This window comes from Moschus berezovskii, chromosome 12, assembly GCF_049115385.1.
Source record: "Moschus berezovskii isolate FMDL1 chromosome 12, NW_MosBer_1.0, whole genome shotgun sequence".
In the NCBI taxonomy this organism is placed as follows: Eukaryota; Metazoa; Chordata; class Mammalia; order Artiodactyla; family Moschidae; genus Moschus; species Moschus berezovskii.
In genome coordinates, this window is record NC_142471.1 from 90,594,089 (window position 1) to 90,609,783 (window position 15,695).

General features: G+C 53.5%; 1 protein-coding gene across 6 annotated transcripts in view; it reads right to left on the reverse strand.

The window, feature by feature from the left end:
* Window positions 1-15,412, reverse strand: part of CTBP2 (C-terminal binding protein 2) — a 174,051-nt gene extending 158,639 nt beyond the window's left edge. For 4 of the 6 annotated variants that reach the window (XM_088842423.1, XM_088842424.1, XM_088842417.1 and 1 more), the window contains exon 1: window positions 14,663-14,941. The gene's annotated coding sequence lies outside the window, so the exon portion shown is untranslated. Of the gene's footprint in view, window positions 1-14,199; window positions 14,528-14,662; window positions 14,942-15,172 lie in introns of those variants that run through there. The other 2 variants (XM_088842418.1, XM_088842421.1) reach the window with 2 other exon arrangements.
* Window positions 15,413-15,695: the final 283 nt, after the last annotated feature.

Genomic DNA, 15,695 nt, shown 5'->3' on the forward strand with positions numbered 1-15,695 from the left:
ATAAATTTAACAAGGTGGCACAGCGATAAAGAATCTGCCTGCAATGTAGGAGATGCAAGAGATTCGGGTTCCATCCCTGGGTGGGGAAAATCCCCCTGGAAGAGGAAATGGCTACCCACTCCAGTATCCTTGTCTGGAAAATTCCAAGGACAGAGGAGCCTGGTTGGCTACAGTCCACACAAGAGTCAACTGATTGATTGAGGACACACACAGGGCGCATTAGGACAAAATGTGTGTGAAAGTAAAGTAGATGGTGATTCTTGAAAAATTCAAATTGGATTTCGCTGGTGGCTCAGTGGTAAAGAATCTGTCTGCCAGTGCAAGAGACTTGGGTTTGATCCTTTGGTCTGGAAGATCCCCAGTGCCTTGCTGTTAGTGGAGAGCAGGGTGGGGTCCGTGCAGGGACCACTTTTTGACCATGCCTGTAGCTGGGAGAAGGAAATGGCAACCCACTCCAGTATTCTTGCCAGGAGAATCCCATGGACAGAGGAGCCTGGAGGGCTATAGTCCATGGGATCACAGAAGAATCAGACATGACTGAGCAACTCAACAACAACATCAGGCCTAATCTAAGCACTTTATTCCAGTTGAGCTATTTCAAATCCTAAAAGATGATGCTGTGAAAGTGCTGCACTCAATAGGCCAGCAAATTTGGAAAACTCAGCAGTGGCCACAGGACTGGAAAAGGTCAGTTTTCAATTCAATCCCAAAGAAAGGCAATGCCAAAGAATGTTCAAACTACCGCACAATTGCACTTATCTCACACGCTAGCAAAGTAATGTTCAAAATCCTCCAAGCCAGGCTTCAATAGCCCGTGAACCATGAACTTCCAGATGTTAAAGCTGGATTTAGAAAAAGGAGAGGAACCAGAGATCAAATTGCAAACATCCGCTGGATCACTTAAAATGCGAGAGTTCCAGAAAAACATCTACTTCTGCTTTATTGACTATGCCAAAGCCTTTGTCTGTGTGGATCACAACAAATTGTGGAAAACTCTTCAAGAGATGGGAATACAAGACCATCTGACCTGCCTCCTGAGAAATCTGTATGTATACAGGTCAAGAAGCTACAGTTAGAACTGGACGTGGAACAACAGACTGGTTCCAAATCAGGAAAGGAGTACGTCAAAGCTGTTTATTGTCACCCTGCTTATATAACTTATATGCAGAGTACATCATGAGAAACGCTGGGCTGGATGAAGCGCAAGCTGGAATCAAGACTGCTGGGAGAAATATCAATAACCTCAGATAGGCAGGTGACACCACCCTTATGGCAGAAAGTGAAGAGGAACTCACAAGCCTCTTGATGAAAGTGAAAGAGGAGAGTGAAAAACTTGGCTTAAAACTCAACATTCAGAAAATTAAGATCATGGCATCCATCACTTCATGGCAAATAGATGGGGAAACAATGGAAACAGTGACAGACTACTTTTTGAGGCTCCAAAATCACTGCAGATGGAAACTGCAGCCAAGAAATTAAAAGACACTTGCTCCTTGGAAGAAAAATTATGACCAACCTAGTTAGACAGCATTTTAAAAAGCAGAGACATTACTTTGCTAACAAAAATCCTTCTAGTCAAATCTAGGGTTTTTCCAATAGTCATGTAGGGATGTGAGAGCTGGACTTATAAAGAAAGCTGAGCACCGAAGAATTGATGCTTTTGAACTGTGGTGTTGGAGAAGACTCTTGAGAGTCCCATGGACCGCAAGGAGATCCATCCAGTCCATCCTAAAGAAAATCAGTCCTGAATATCATTGGAAAGACTGATGCTGAAGCTGAAACTGCAATACTCTGGCCACCTGATGCAAAGACCCTGGGAAAGACCCTGATGCTGGACAAGACTGAAGGCAGGAGGAAAAGGGGACAACAGAGGATGGATGAGATGGTTGGATGGCATCACTGACTCAATGGACAGGAGTTTGGGTAAGCTCCGGGAGTTGGTGATGGACAGGGAAGCCTGGCGTGCTGCAGTCCACGGGGTTGCAAAGAGTCAGACACAACTGAGTGACTGAACTGAACTGAAGCGCTTGCAGTGCTGTTTTTCTGGAACTCTCTCGCTTTTTCAATATGACCTCATCAGACCCTCGCAGCCCACCCTATTCTTACCGTTGATTCGGATTCAGCAACAGAGCCCTTTGCAAGGGCTCAGGAAACCCTGAATGCACTCACATGTCTCATGTCACCCCTCCTTTTTCCCCACACTTTCTAGAACAGTCTGTCACATCTGATGTCTCCTACCCTGCTGGTGGTGATGGGTGTTAACTGTGAAGCAGTGCCCTTCCTCCCTCGGCCCAGCCCCAGTCCTGGAAAAGGAGGCCTTTTGCTGGGACCTCTCCCATGCCATCAGAGAAAGAGTGCCCAGGTAACACTGAGATCCACCCAGTGCTCCAAAGTGGGCTGCCGGGGTGGCCCAGAGAAAAGCTTTTGGATCCAAGCCTGGAGCTGGATGTGCCGAGTAATCAATCACCAGGTTGCAAAACTTCCAGCTACAAAAATGGTCAGAAAGTGGTCCCTGCCCTGACCCTGCCCTGCTCTCCACTAACAACAGCACCCAGACCCAACTCCCATCGGTCAGTCACTCCCCTTCCAAGACCTCAGCCCACCCACTGCTGCTCAAGAGGATGAAATAAATTAGGAAAAAATCCTTTAATCTCCCCTGCAGAGAAACCTTTCCAAGAACCAGAGTTATACTTGCAACGTACATTTCAAGTGGTTCTGCTGAGCTGTGAGTGGCGTCTACGCTCTCGGGCCATCTGAGACGCCCATCAAGAGCAGAACCCAAGCAACTGTTAGTCACAACCCCTCTCCCTTCCTGCCCCTGGGACATGGGGAGGCTCAAATAAGGCAAGCTCACAATTATCGCAAAGAAAACTCAAACCACTTTGAGCCACTTCCTCTGCCCACTACTTGGGGGAGTATGTCTGGCCAATTTTAGGGAAGGAAAAAAAATTACCCACTGTTCAAAGCCCTCCTTAAATACCCAGGAAGACATCATTACAGATAGAATTCCAAAGTTAATTCTGAAATCTCCTGGCTTTTGTCAGATGAAGCCACATTCTAAATCCCAGGCTTAGTTGAGAAATGAGAAGAAAGGATGTTTGAGTGTGGAGGAAAAAAAAAAAAAAAAAAAACTGAGCCCTGAGCAAAAAGCAGCAAACATCTTGGAGGAAGGGGGAGAATAAACAGAACTCTGTACAAGGTGGAGAAAAACTGGGTCTTGGGAAACCTGCTGTACTCACCAACACGGGTGTGTGGAGACTGATCCAATTTCCCTTGTGTTGTGCTGGAGGGCCTAGCCCAGGGGCCTTTCTGCAGAGCCAAGGGTCCCTAAACCCGGGGTAGGACAACGATACACACCTGAAGACCCAAATGATGTTCTGGGGCCATCCGCAAATCTGGCTCTCGACTGGCCCCGGCTGACAAAACTATGAGAGCCACCAGAACGTTCCTGTGTTATTCCTGGATCCTGCCCTAAGATCCAGCCATATCCACCCTCCAGGCTGAACGACTGCAAGGAAGCAGCTTCTCCACTGAGCACTGCGGAGGCCTAAGAGGTATTGAGTTGGCCCAAAGCTGATCCCCGCACAGTGGCAGCCTGCCACGCATCCCCCGCTTTCCTGTGGGGAAAGCAGAACGGAGAACCTGTTTGAAAACTGCAGGGGAGGTGGGGGGGCTTAGACAGAATCACGGGGCATAATCATGACCTAAGCTGGCGCTGAGCCACCACGCTGGGGCTAACCAGATGACTGGTAAAAAGAACCCACTCCGAGCTGACCTCAACCCTCTGGGAACAGGCAGAACCCGAAGTTTGAAACTGGCAGTCTTTAGCATCCCTGACCACCACCCCCCGCCCACCCTACTGGAGCCCTGGGGCATCATCAAAGAATTCAGGGATCTATTTCCCAGGCACACACGTGTCTGCAAGCACACACGTGTTCAACTAAAGCAAGAGAGGCGTTGCAGGGCAGGAAGATAATCTCATAATTAAAGGAAAGCCTGTTTTTCAGGAAAATCTCCATCTCGTGGGGACCTTACCCTAAAGGAAGCCAAGGTCAGTCAGAGCGCTCCCACATCACCTGCTCCGGGTGCCTTTCAGGTGAGTTAATCACTCACGGCAGGGCCAGTCTCCAGATTTCAGGACACACCCAACTTTGTGCCATTCCCTTTCAATTCTCTGATAGCCTCTGTGAAAAGAAAGCTGCTCCTTTTGTTCGGGAGTATTCATTCAAATTCCTTTCCAAGGCCAACACAAATGCAGGGCAGCAACCCAAAGGAGGTTTACCCAGCAGAATCAAGTTTCTGGCCAGTTTTTACAGGAGTGGTGCAAACAAGACTATTCCGATTAGGTGAAATCCTCACCATCTCCCTGGTCTCTTCTCCCAGATTCCCCCACGATGAACACAGGGGCTCACTCCCACTGGAAGATGTGCATAATGAATCCAGCAGGAAAGAGGGAACAGCCAGAGAGAGGGAGGGAGGGGAACGCCCCAACCACTTCCAGCCCCTCCCCCAAGCAAGGGGAACCTGCCGGGAAGGAGACTCAGATCACTCTGAGACCACTCACTCAGACTTGTAAATCCGAGCCTTACCTACTGGTAAAAAAGGTACCTGGCCACTAAATCCAATTTTACCACCAAAAAACCCCAAACAACACTGATAGCTATCCACATAATATCAGGGCCAGTGTGTGTGCGTGCTCATGCACACACATGCGTGTTTGGGGGAGGGCTGCCCTTCACCGACATCCCTCAAATAGCGACAAGGGAAAAGGGGATCAGGACAGAAGGGGTCGGACGTGGGGAGCACAGCAAAGCCACCCCCAAAGGAACCCGAGTCCCAAATCAAAAGCCAGAAAAAGCCTCAATCAATCACAGAGAAACCAGAGCCAGGTGGAGCTGGCTTCTGGCCCTCTAGTGGCTTAACCTCCCGCCCCGACTCTGCTTCTTGATCGGTGAAACAGTGACCATCACTTCTGCCTGGGAGAGGCCGGACCAACAGCACTGTGCCCAGCCCTCGGGGTCCTTCTGGTGTCTGGTCTTTGCCTGGACAGCGAGTCTGTGGTCCTGAGGAAGAACTCTCCCTGCCCCAGCCCTGCACCCAACGCGCCCCCCCCTCACCCCGTCTACTGAGCCTCAGGCTTCTCCTCAGCAGCCACGCTGTTCATTAACTCAGAAAGCGGAGTGAATTTAAAACAGGCCTGGTCCAGGAAACCATCTAGAAACCCTTCGTTGGCATTAGATCGTGAGATCCCAACAAAAGACCACTAATCAAAGACGGAAATTAAAACAAGCCAGACTTCTCATAGCCCCATGTGATCTGGAAAGCAACTCTGGGCCTGAGCAAGATCATTGTTTTGGAGAAGCCATCTGAACCCTGGGGAGAAAGTGCCAGATGTGGGGCAAGTCTGAACGTTCACCTCCCCTCTGCTCTCAGGGCCGCGGGGAAAAGCCCCTCCACCAGGAGGCTGGTCCTCATCTCCAGGAGCTTCTTCAAGTCCCAGCTTGGTCACCTGGAGGGTGGGACAGCGCCCTGTTCCCGACACCTCAGCCACCCTGTTGTGAAGGTTCAATGCAAACACTGGCCAAGCGTCTTTGTGAGAGTGAGAAAGATACTAAATAGAGGCTCAATAAAGGGTAGTCCGCAGTGTTATCAACACAGAACAGAACAACGACTTAAAACAGCCTGCAAGCACTACTTGGGTACCAAGAGAGCGCCAAACACAGAGAAATTCCTCCTCCAAGGAGAAGAGGGGTGCAGAAAGGAAAAGTCATCCCGGCTCTTCACTTACTGGCCGCAGCCTCTGGTCACATGGCCCATCCGGCTCCCAGCCTGGAGAAGCCTGCAAAGGCCCAGGAGCCCTCGGAGCTACGACCGCGCTCTGCACAGTTTCAAGCGAAATACCCGCGATTTGAAGGTGGTGGCGGAAACCGCGGCCTCAACACCGCCCCAGGGACAGGATGCCGAGCCAGCCAGGCCCCGGCCAGGCATCGGACCGTCTACCAGCTCGTCGCATCTGCGCCACCATCGTGCAATGGATGAACCTCCCCGTCCCGGTGGGGGGGGGGGTGTGGCAGGCGGGACCACACACGACTCTAGCTCTAAGGAAAGTCCCCGGAGCCTGCGACCGTCGTGGGGGCTGGTTGGGGCACGGTCTAGCGGGATACCTGCTTCTGCTCCGAGCCTCGCTCGCGGGTTCGGGGACCACCTCGGTGTCAGGCGTCCCGTCCTCTCCCGGCTCCTTCCAGGTGCCGGCCGGGGGTGCGGGGGCTGGGAAGGGCGCGCGAAGGGGAGGGACCCCGCACGGGGCTGCGGGCGGGAGGAGGCGGCGGAAGTGGGCCCTGCGGGGGGGAAGGGCCGTCTCCATCACCCCCCGACGGCGGCCCCGCAGCGGGAAGCGGCTCCCCATCTGCAAGTGAAAGGGCGAAGCGCCGGGGGAGGGGCGCTTCCGGCAGAGTCGGGCCGCGCCGTGGATGGGGTGGGGGTGGGGGGGCAGGTACAGCAGGTAGCCGAGGGTCCCCCGGGGCAGGGACGCCTCGCCGGGGCGAGGCCGCAGGCAGGCGGTCTTCCGAGGCAGAGCCTCCAGGAAGCCAGTCTGGAGGGCAGGGAAGGAGCCGCCCGGTCCGCGGGCCCCCGGGGGTCAGAAGGACCTCACCTTCGGGGCTGGAGTCGCAGAAGCCCCGAACCCCACACGCCGGGAGACCCCGTCCTTCCAGCAGGGCCCAGCACCTGAGCTGGCGGGGCGCCTTCGGGGCGGGGCAGCCGCAGACCACGCCCCCCGCCAGGTAGCGCGCGGCCAGGTAGGGCGGGTTTGCCTTCACCCAGGCCCCAGCGTTGCCCTCCCCGCAGCACAAGGTCGAGCAGGGGCCCGGAAGTCGCCCTGCGGTCAGTCTGGGCGGGACGATGGGGTTCCTGGGCCCCCAAACTCCAGCTACGGAAACAGGAGGCGGTGATAAGCCTCTTTATGACTTGGCAGAGGCAATTCAACATTTCTTCCTCGCATAAAATAGGAATTGCTCTATTTACCTAGCCCGCAGGAGCGTCGTGAAGATTAATGACTGTGAAATGTTCTTAAGATCAAAAACATTCTGAGATTTTACTTGTAGGCACTTATATGTCCATATTGCTATCTGCACGGCAAAGTATACTCTTTATTGATCGCCCCCTGGAGTGAGTTCTAGCCCACGGCCACAGAGCGCTGAGGGAATGGAATCAGGTCCATCACTGTGTCCTCCCCGCATGTGGAGCACGGGCAGAAACCCGTGGCATCCACACTGGGCCTCTGGCTTCATCCAGGCCCCAAGGGGCGGCTGGAGGAATCAGCCAGCATCGCAGCCCACACAGTTCACTGTCTTAAGAGAAACTGGAAAGAAACTTTTCAAAACGTTTATCACACCACCAGGAAGAAATCGCAGCATTCCTACCCCTCAGTTCCTTAGCAGGTGCCCCCAAGCATGGGCTGCCCTTGCCGGGGGGGGGGGGGGGGGGGGGGTCTCTGCTGTTTGGAAAGCCTCTGCCCCATGCGGGGCCCCAGTGGTCAGTCAAATTCAGCCAGTGCTAGGAGACCACGCAGCCCATCTGGCCTGGCAGCTCCCACAGCAAGGCCTCCCTGGTGTCACTAGCTCTCTGTCCCTCCCAGCAAAGCACGCCCATGTGACCAGGCAAGGCCGCTCTACTCCAGTCCCCATTCCTGGAAGGGGCGTTCAGAGCCCAACGCGCTCCCCCTTACCCCCTCCCCCATCCCCATCCTCCCATCCCACTCCCTCTTGCTTGCTGCTGGCCCTGGCTGCCCTCCAGGTGGGCAAACCCGGAAGGTGCAACACTACGGGCTCCTCACCATCCAAATGGGTGTGCGGCCCACCTGGGCCTGAACAAGCAGACTTTGTTTGCACTTCTGGACAAACCGCACTAAACACATCCATCAGCCAAAGAATCAAGTTCCTTCAGCAAGGCTTCCTGGCCTCTACCCACGACAGCCAAGGAATTTCACCTGCAGCTCCTCCTGCCCCCTACCCCCATCCCGCCCCACAGACTCACACACCTGGGGCCGCTACAAACGACACAATCACTTCCAGGTTGGATGCAGGGCATTTTCACCCATCAAGCTTTTTAAATTGCTATGCTTGGGGAATCAGGCCGGAGGAGCTGACCTCTATGATCTCGGTCTCCTGTTCTTTCCAAAGAAACTTCCTGGGATTCCATAATAAAGTTTTTGTTCATCCTGTGCTGAAGGCCAGATTTCAGGCATGGCTGGAGCAGAGCAGTGAGTTTACAACCCCGTGGCTGCCTGGGCGCTGCAGAGAGACCTACACATTCCCCATGTGACGAACTCTGTTCAAAGGCCCTTCCAAGATTCTGCCACAACCTGGGCTGGGCTGAGACACAGAAATGCAGCCACCACTTCGAGCCAACCTTCAAGCCAATTAACAGCACCTCAAGTCATAACTAAGGATTTACTTCAATGCAAAAAGCACCTTTCTGAGCACTTCTGAGAGGGAGGGAAAGTAACAATGTAAAGTTTTGTTGCTGTTGGGTTTTTTACCTCACAAGCCCAAAGGATTTTAAGAATCACAGAGTTCTGTTGAAAAGCACCACCTGCCCCCATCCCAGGACATATCTGGACTCTCAGTGAACAACACCCAAAGGAAGGCTGCTCACCAAGTTCAAGCAACAACAGCTATTCGGGATTAACATCCCCTAAATACCATCCGAGGGTCCTGCGGATAATGAAGGCTCTACTACTACCCAGCAGTGAAGTCACAATTCTCCATGAAAGGAAAAGCATCCCTTACATGAATCCATGAGTAAGAACAACAGTCTTATCATTGTTGTTGTGAATATTAAGCCAACCCTAAGAGGTAACCATCTGTTACATTGTGTTACAGAAATAGTTAAAGCAGATCATTTCTAAAACATTCACTCAAAGAAGAACCAGGCTAGATACAGGTGGAAAGTCAACTGGTCCCCAAAGTTGTAGCCAAAGCACCTCACTCCAATCAGAACAGGCATCAATCAGGCCTCAGCAAGGAGCCAGGCCTACACTGACCCCAGTTCTGGGAGGGGTGGAAAAGAAGGTTAACAGGAACGCTTGCCCCTGTAGCAAGAGTTTTGGCCCCACTTGGGAACCTCAGTTCCCATGTGCAAGCAGGAGGCTTGGTGAATGGAGGAAGAACTTGCAACTCAGAGGAACGTTTCCAGAAATAGCAGCAGCTGTGGAGCAAAATACGAAAATCCAACAAATACCCATTTTCACTGCACTTTCCCTAACACCACCAACAAACCCAAAACGACTTTAATGTGAGGGAAATAATAAAAATAAACACCACTGCTTCCTGTGACTTCAGATGCCTCGATTTCTGGTGAGGGTTGAGTATGATTTCTGAAAATTGCATTCCAGGGAGACAAAAAGTTTGCTTTGTATACACTTTCTTTGAAGAACCCTGTTATCTGCTTTCAGAATCTTGCCTCCAAAAAAGTACATCACTGAGAAGAGAAAGCATACCAAGTTCCCCGGCAGTCCAGAAAAGACCACCTTCTAAGAAACAGCCTGGAAAGGGAGCAGGCCAGCGGCCGGGCAAAGACGGATGGCTGCAAGTCTGGCTCCCACCCGGTCTGCAGCTCCTGAAGTTTCTGTGTTCTCGAGCAGTTAGAGAATGAAGCTGCCCCTTGGCTCCCATTGTCAACATTCCACACAAACAATGGCCTGGCCCGCTCACTATTGTACATTCTGTATTCATCTGCGAATCCCGGTTTTTAGCACAATGTGCAAAGCCCTTCTTTTCACTGGTGCAGTCCTGAAGTCCAGCTGTAATTTCGCTGGAAACACTAATAATGATGCTAAGAGCAAACTACACATGAAGCTGAGACGTCAATTTGTTCAGATTATTAGAGTCACACTGATGGCATTTGGATACTGCTGTCCATTAAATCATGATCAAAAGAAAGGCTGAACACCTTACAAATGGTTTTGAAGTTTTTAGCAATTATTAAGTATAATTTTCCAAACCCAGACATAGGTATGTTTAAAAAAAAGAAAAAAATCCCTTTCATGAGTCTTTGATACATATTCCATCAAACACACACTTGAACAAAAATTAACTTCAAAAGATTAAGTGAGGGCGGTGGGGTGGGGAGTTTTATATTTTTCCTTCTTTCCCAGGACACTGTACCTTTAACTGTAGCAGCATAAATTAGGACATGCTTACCAGCTGGAAAGGAGAAAACCGATACTGCCCAGGCAGTATAGCCTCTGAGAGCATATCCATTCCAGCATTTTCATGTGTCTGCTTAAAGTCTGCAGTAGGGGAAGTCCACACAAGCATTCCTTAGCTAGCGAATCGCACAGGAACCTTCTTGGAGAGCAAGGCACAGCGTTTCAACACGCTGTGTTAAGTATGAGTATTTCTATTCGAAGGGTCAAGCAAACTGCACTCTCGTTTTTTTAATTACTACGAAAATGTGTTCCACCCGCTGTAATTGAACTATCAGCCAGGCAGTGGAAATACTACCAGAGTTGTGCTCCGCCGAACAGATAAATTTCCTTTCCCAATCATGTCCTATATGAACATATATCTGTGGCCAGTATCGGGAACACGAGACACTAATGCTGCTGCTGCTGCGGGACTGCTGCTTTTCACCGATAGAAAGAAAGATCAGTCACAGAGGGACCCAGGTTTGTACTCGCAGACGTTATGGTGACAGCCCTTCTACATCGAAATGACAGTGGTAAAAAATGACAATTGGGGTGGCCATTCTATGGTTGCTGTAAACGCTTTACATTTTTTCCATTTAGGGAAAAGTGTTAAGTGCAAACAGGATAACTTTGCCTTCAAAAATGATTCATGATGGAGAGAACTGTTGGCAAATGGCTCTGGGGTGTTAGACCCCAGTGGGGCCACCCTTTTGGTTTTGAACCTCAAGGATTTCCAGTGGTGTGAGTCATCCTGAGCTCCCTTTGCCAGAATATTTTAACAGCAATAAAATTCTTTCCCACTCCTGCACTGTGCTTGCCACACTATCTTACAGTATGTACACACTCATCCTTTATCTGGTCGCTAGCTTACTCAGAACACTAAAAAAGTTCCAGGTTAATTTTGCAGTTTTGTTTGTTGTTGGTGCTGTTTGTTTCACTTCGTCTCTCATTAAAACACTTTTCAGACTTATGAATAGGATTTCCTTCTGGAGTTTTACAAGTCCAGAGTAAACGTATTGATTATTCCCTGAAAGGGTAACTGATGGCTAGTTAATCATTATACAGATAGCAAGTTTTCCTGTTCCATCTTGTGTACACGACCAGATTAACAATGCCAGGGAAAGCAAACTCGACTTTGCTGGAACAGGTGTGCCCTGAGTCTTAAAAAGCCAAAATATCTCACGAAGTATGTCACTGGTGTATTTTTACAATGCTAGTAGTATTTGTTTTTAAGTAGTCAAACTTTTTAACTTTTTTAAACTTTAAGACACACTTTGCAAATATTTCTTCACCTAGTCAATGACTAAGTGCCAGACATAAACTGCAATTCCAGCCTTAAGAAACCCTCTTAGGGACAAAGAGTTTTTCTTTTTTTGCTCTTGTTGCTGTTGTTGTTTAAATCACAGATAAGATGGTAATTAGCCTTGCCCCTCCCCCAGGAGAACACCCAGTTAAGGGACAGTTTCAAAGATCCCAACTGAAATCTTAAATAGCAGGGCTCCAAGCTCAAATCCACAGAGCTACAGAGAGCACCCACCACCCAGCTGTTATTAACGCACAATCAGAAAAAAGAACAAAAACAAACCTAGTTTTATCTCCCCCCCTTGCTTTATCAACAGGAAAAAGAAATAAACCAAAAGACACCTAGTCAGTCAGGTCCAAAACAAGCTCCAAACCCAAGATTCGTAAATTTCCTCTAATAACTGTTTTCTACAGGGACAAACAGGGGTCCCTACCCCTCTGGCACAGAAAACCAATCAGTGTCATAAATTCCCTTTGCCTTCAACCCTCACTCCCTTCTACCAGGGACAGAGTGGGGGGAGGGGGTGACCCCGCATAAACACTTGCCCTAAACCCCTCAATGCTCTACAGAAATATGCCGGCTTATTTCCTTTGTTTGGTCCTGTTATACTTGATCAAGTGTGAACTATTAAACTGGTTTCATTAAAGGCAAGTGCATTCACAGCTAGCATCTAACTTCAATGGCAACTGGAAGCATATTTTGCAAGAAGGAGGGCCTGGTTTTTTGCTTGAAATCTACCATCTCATTAACTTTTCTTTGGGGGGCAATAAAAAGGGCACTAGGGTTTTTACAGGAGAGTGTCAGAGCCATACAGAGATCTGATGCTAGACAAAAGGATATTTAGTGTTTCAACTCTGGGATAGGGTCCCTGGTACTTAAAAAAGAGAAAAGAAATCCTGTTTCAATATGAAAGCTGTTCTGACTGAAAGTGTTTAATTAGCATTTTGAATATTACTTTGTAATTGCTCTAAGAAGTACTCTTTGAAATCAAATGATTATAAAAACAAGATCCTTAAAAGTCCCATTACTTCAAAATGTAGGGGGAAAAATTTTTTTTTTAATCAAAACAGTGGAATTCTAAGCACATGAAAACTGAAGTTCTACTTTGAGAACCGTAGAGGCAGAACAGCGGTTAAGAACTGAACACGAGGTAAATTTTAAACTTGTCTTTGAACCCAAGCACCTAGCAGAGTGTCTTCTTTGAAGAAGTAGTAGGAGAGTTTGATTTATTTCACCAAAGTCGGGAGGCAGAATCACTTAGTAAACTAACCAAAATAAACGTCCCCTCCAAATTATCCATGTCAGATAAAAATATACCAGTCTCTACAATATCCAACAGAATTGCAAATAAGGCACTTAGCATTTTAAATTCCCAATGCATATTTATAGGATAGAATTCTCTGGTCTACCCTTCGAGCCACTCACGTCTGACTCTCTAAGAACTTAACCCGATCTCCAGTCTTGAAAGAAAAAAAAAAAAAAACGGGGAAAAATCCAGAATCATCTGTTTACCCCGGAGAGAGCAAGTGAGCCCGGGGTGACGACGCAGGCCACCGCCAGCAGCCTCCACAGCCAAGGACGCAGATCAAGCGGGGATTGCTACGAAAAATTCCTTTCACTTGTTAAATACTAGCACGGGGACCCTTGAAGCCAACTGCTGCTTGGGCCGCCTCCGGAAAAAGTATTCGGGGGGCTGGGAGCACTACATACACTCGCGCGCACTCACACTCGGTGTCCAAGACCGTCGGCGGCGGCGGCGGAAAGCGAGCCACCGGAGGGAGTGTGTGCGCGTGTGTGTCTCGACGCGGCCGGCGGTGACCGCGCCGAGCTCCCGGGCCCGCGGCCTCTCCGCACCCGGGCGCTGCGTGGGCAGCTGGAGACCCGCCACGCCGCGGGCCTCTCCGGCTGGTGAAGGGCCCCCGCGCGCCCTGGATCTCGTGCGCCCGTGTCCAACTTGCCCCGGGGCGCTGGGAAGAGCGCCAGGCAGAGAAAGAAAGGCGCTTCCCCTTGGCCGCGCGGGTCGGTCCGGCGCCGCGGAGGACAAGGAGGAAGAGGCGACCGCGGCCGCCCGGCTGTCGCTGCGCCGCGACGAGTCCCCGCCGCCCGGGGCGCGCCCTCGCCAGCCCCTCCTGCGAAACTTTTTCTTTTGGGTTCGCCCCACCCGAAAAGTGCGGCCAGGGCGGGGGAGGCGGGCGGGCGGGCAGGGTTCGCGGCGGCCGCGGCAGCGGCGGGCGAAGAGGAAGTGGTGCCGGCGGGAGCGCGGCCGGGCAGAGGAAATGCCCGGCCAGCTCGGCCCCCGCCCGCGCCCGTCGCCAGGCTCGCCCCGGGCCCCCGCCCCGCTGCGACTTTGGCGGGCCGAGCCCGGCGCGGCAGTGGCGGCGGCAGATGTGGCCCGGCTGCCCGGAGGAGCCAACAATGCGGGGCCGGCAAAACAAAAGGGTTCCACTTCGCCTGCGTTCCCGTCTCTCACTTGCGCTCCCGGGGCGCCGCGCGGGATCCCCTGCCAGCAGGGGCCGCTCCCCTGGGGGCCCGGAGGCGCGCGCGCCCCGTTTTCCCATCGGACCCCCCACTCCCCTCCCCCGCCCCGCAGGCCCCAGGCCCCGCGCGCTCGGACTCCCGGTCCCGGGGGATCCGGCCGTATTGTCCCCGCGGCGCGCCGCGCGCTCGGCCTGGGTCGGTGGCGGCCCCCGCGCGCGCGCGCACCCACCGGCCTCGGGGAACGGGAGCCGGGGGCGCCTAGGAAACCGTCGCCGAGACGCCGCTGCCGCCGCTGCCCTCCGGACGCCGCCGCGCTCGGGGTTTCTTTTTTTTTCCAATCCTGATGGGAAGGAAGGTGACCGCCTACTTCGCATTCATCAACTCTCATCACAACAACAAAAATCCTGGCGCAAACAGAGGCCAGCGGGCGCGATCGGTGGCGGCGGGTGGAGGGGGAGACAGCAGGCAGGGACCCCCCAGGCCTGCGCCCACCCCTCGAGCGCCGAGCGGGGACACCGGGCCGGGGGGGGGCGCACACCAAAGATGTCCTCGGATGCCGGCTCGGTGTCCTTCGCCCTCCTCCTCCTCCCCCAGTGGCGCAGTGAGGCGCGGGCGCGGCGCCCCCCAGCCCGCGGCCGCAGGTGAGGCGGGGGCGGCGGCGGCCCCAGCCCTCCCCCGGGGCCCCCCCTTACCTCGTCCCGGGCCGCCGGCGTCCACGGCGAAGGGCGCCCACCCGGGAGGCGGCAGCGGCGGTGGCAGCGGCGGCGGCTCCCGCCCCTTCCACCCCACCCGGCGGCGGTAGCGGCGGCGGCGGCTGTGCGGGCCCCCCGGGTCAGCGCGGCATGGCTCCCGGCTCCGTCCCTCGCTCCTCGGGCCGCCGCCGGCTCCTCTGGGCCGCTCCCGGGCCACCTTAAAATGACACACGCACACAGGGAGACACACACAAAAACTTAATCTCTCCAGCTCCCCGCCCCTCCCCCTCCCGGCCTCCCCTCCGCTCCCCACCCCAGCCCTCCCCGCCCCTTCCTCCTCCTCCCCTCGCCGCCGAGCCTCTTCCTACTTCCCCACCCACCCCACCCCCTTCCTCCGCCCACCCGGCTCCCGATCCTCCCCAGCCGGGTCCCGGCCCCGCGCCCGCCCGCCCACCGGGAGGGGGCCGCGCTGGGGGTCCCCGGCCCGCACCCGCCCCGCGCCGCGCTCACCCCCGAGAGGATGCTGCTTCCAACTTGGATCGGGTTGGGTGGGGGGGCGGGGGAAGGGAGCGTCCGGGAAGCCGAGCGCCTCCCGGCTATTTGCTCTTCTTTATTTGTTTTCTCCTCCGGGGAAGGAGGAGGAAAACGGAGAGAAAAGGGAAGGGAAAGAAGCGGCGCGGCCGCGTCTCGCGGTGGCCGCCGGCTGCGCAGGAGCTAGGCGCGAGGCGAGGTGAGGGTCGCCGCTCGCTCACTCCTCGCTCCCTTTTTTTTTTTTGGGCAAAGGCGGGGTCTCTCTTTGCAAACCAATGACACAACCCCACATGGGCCGGCCTCGCCCCCTACAGATACTCTTCACTACAAATCGGCTCTCTCGGGGGATTAGTGGCTCCGCGAAAGTGCACACGGGCGCGGCGGGCGGGCGAGGGGGCCGGGCGCGGCGGGTACTCCCCGGCCGGGCCCCGCCCGGGAGGCCCTGGAGACGCGCTGGGGCCTCGGGGGCAGGGGCAGGGGCCGGGCGGGGTTGTGGGGGGGG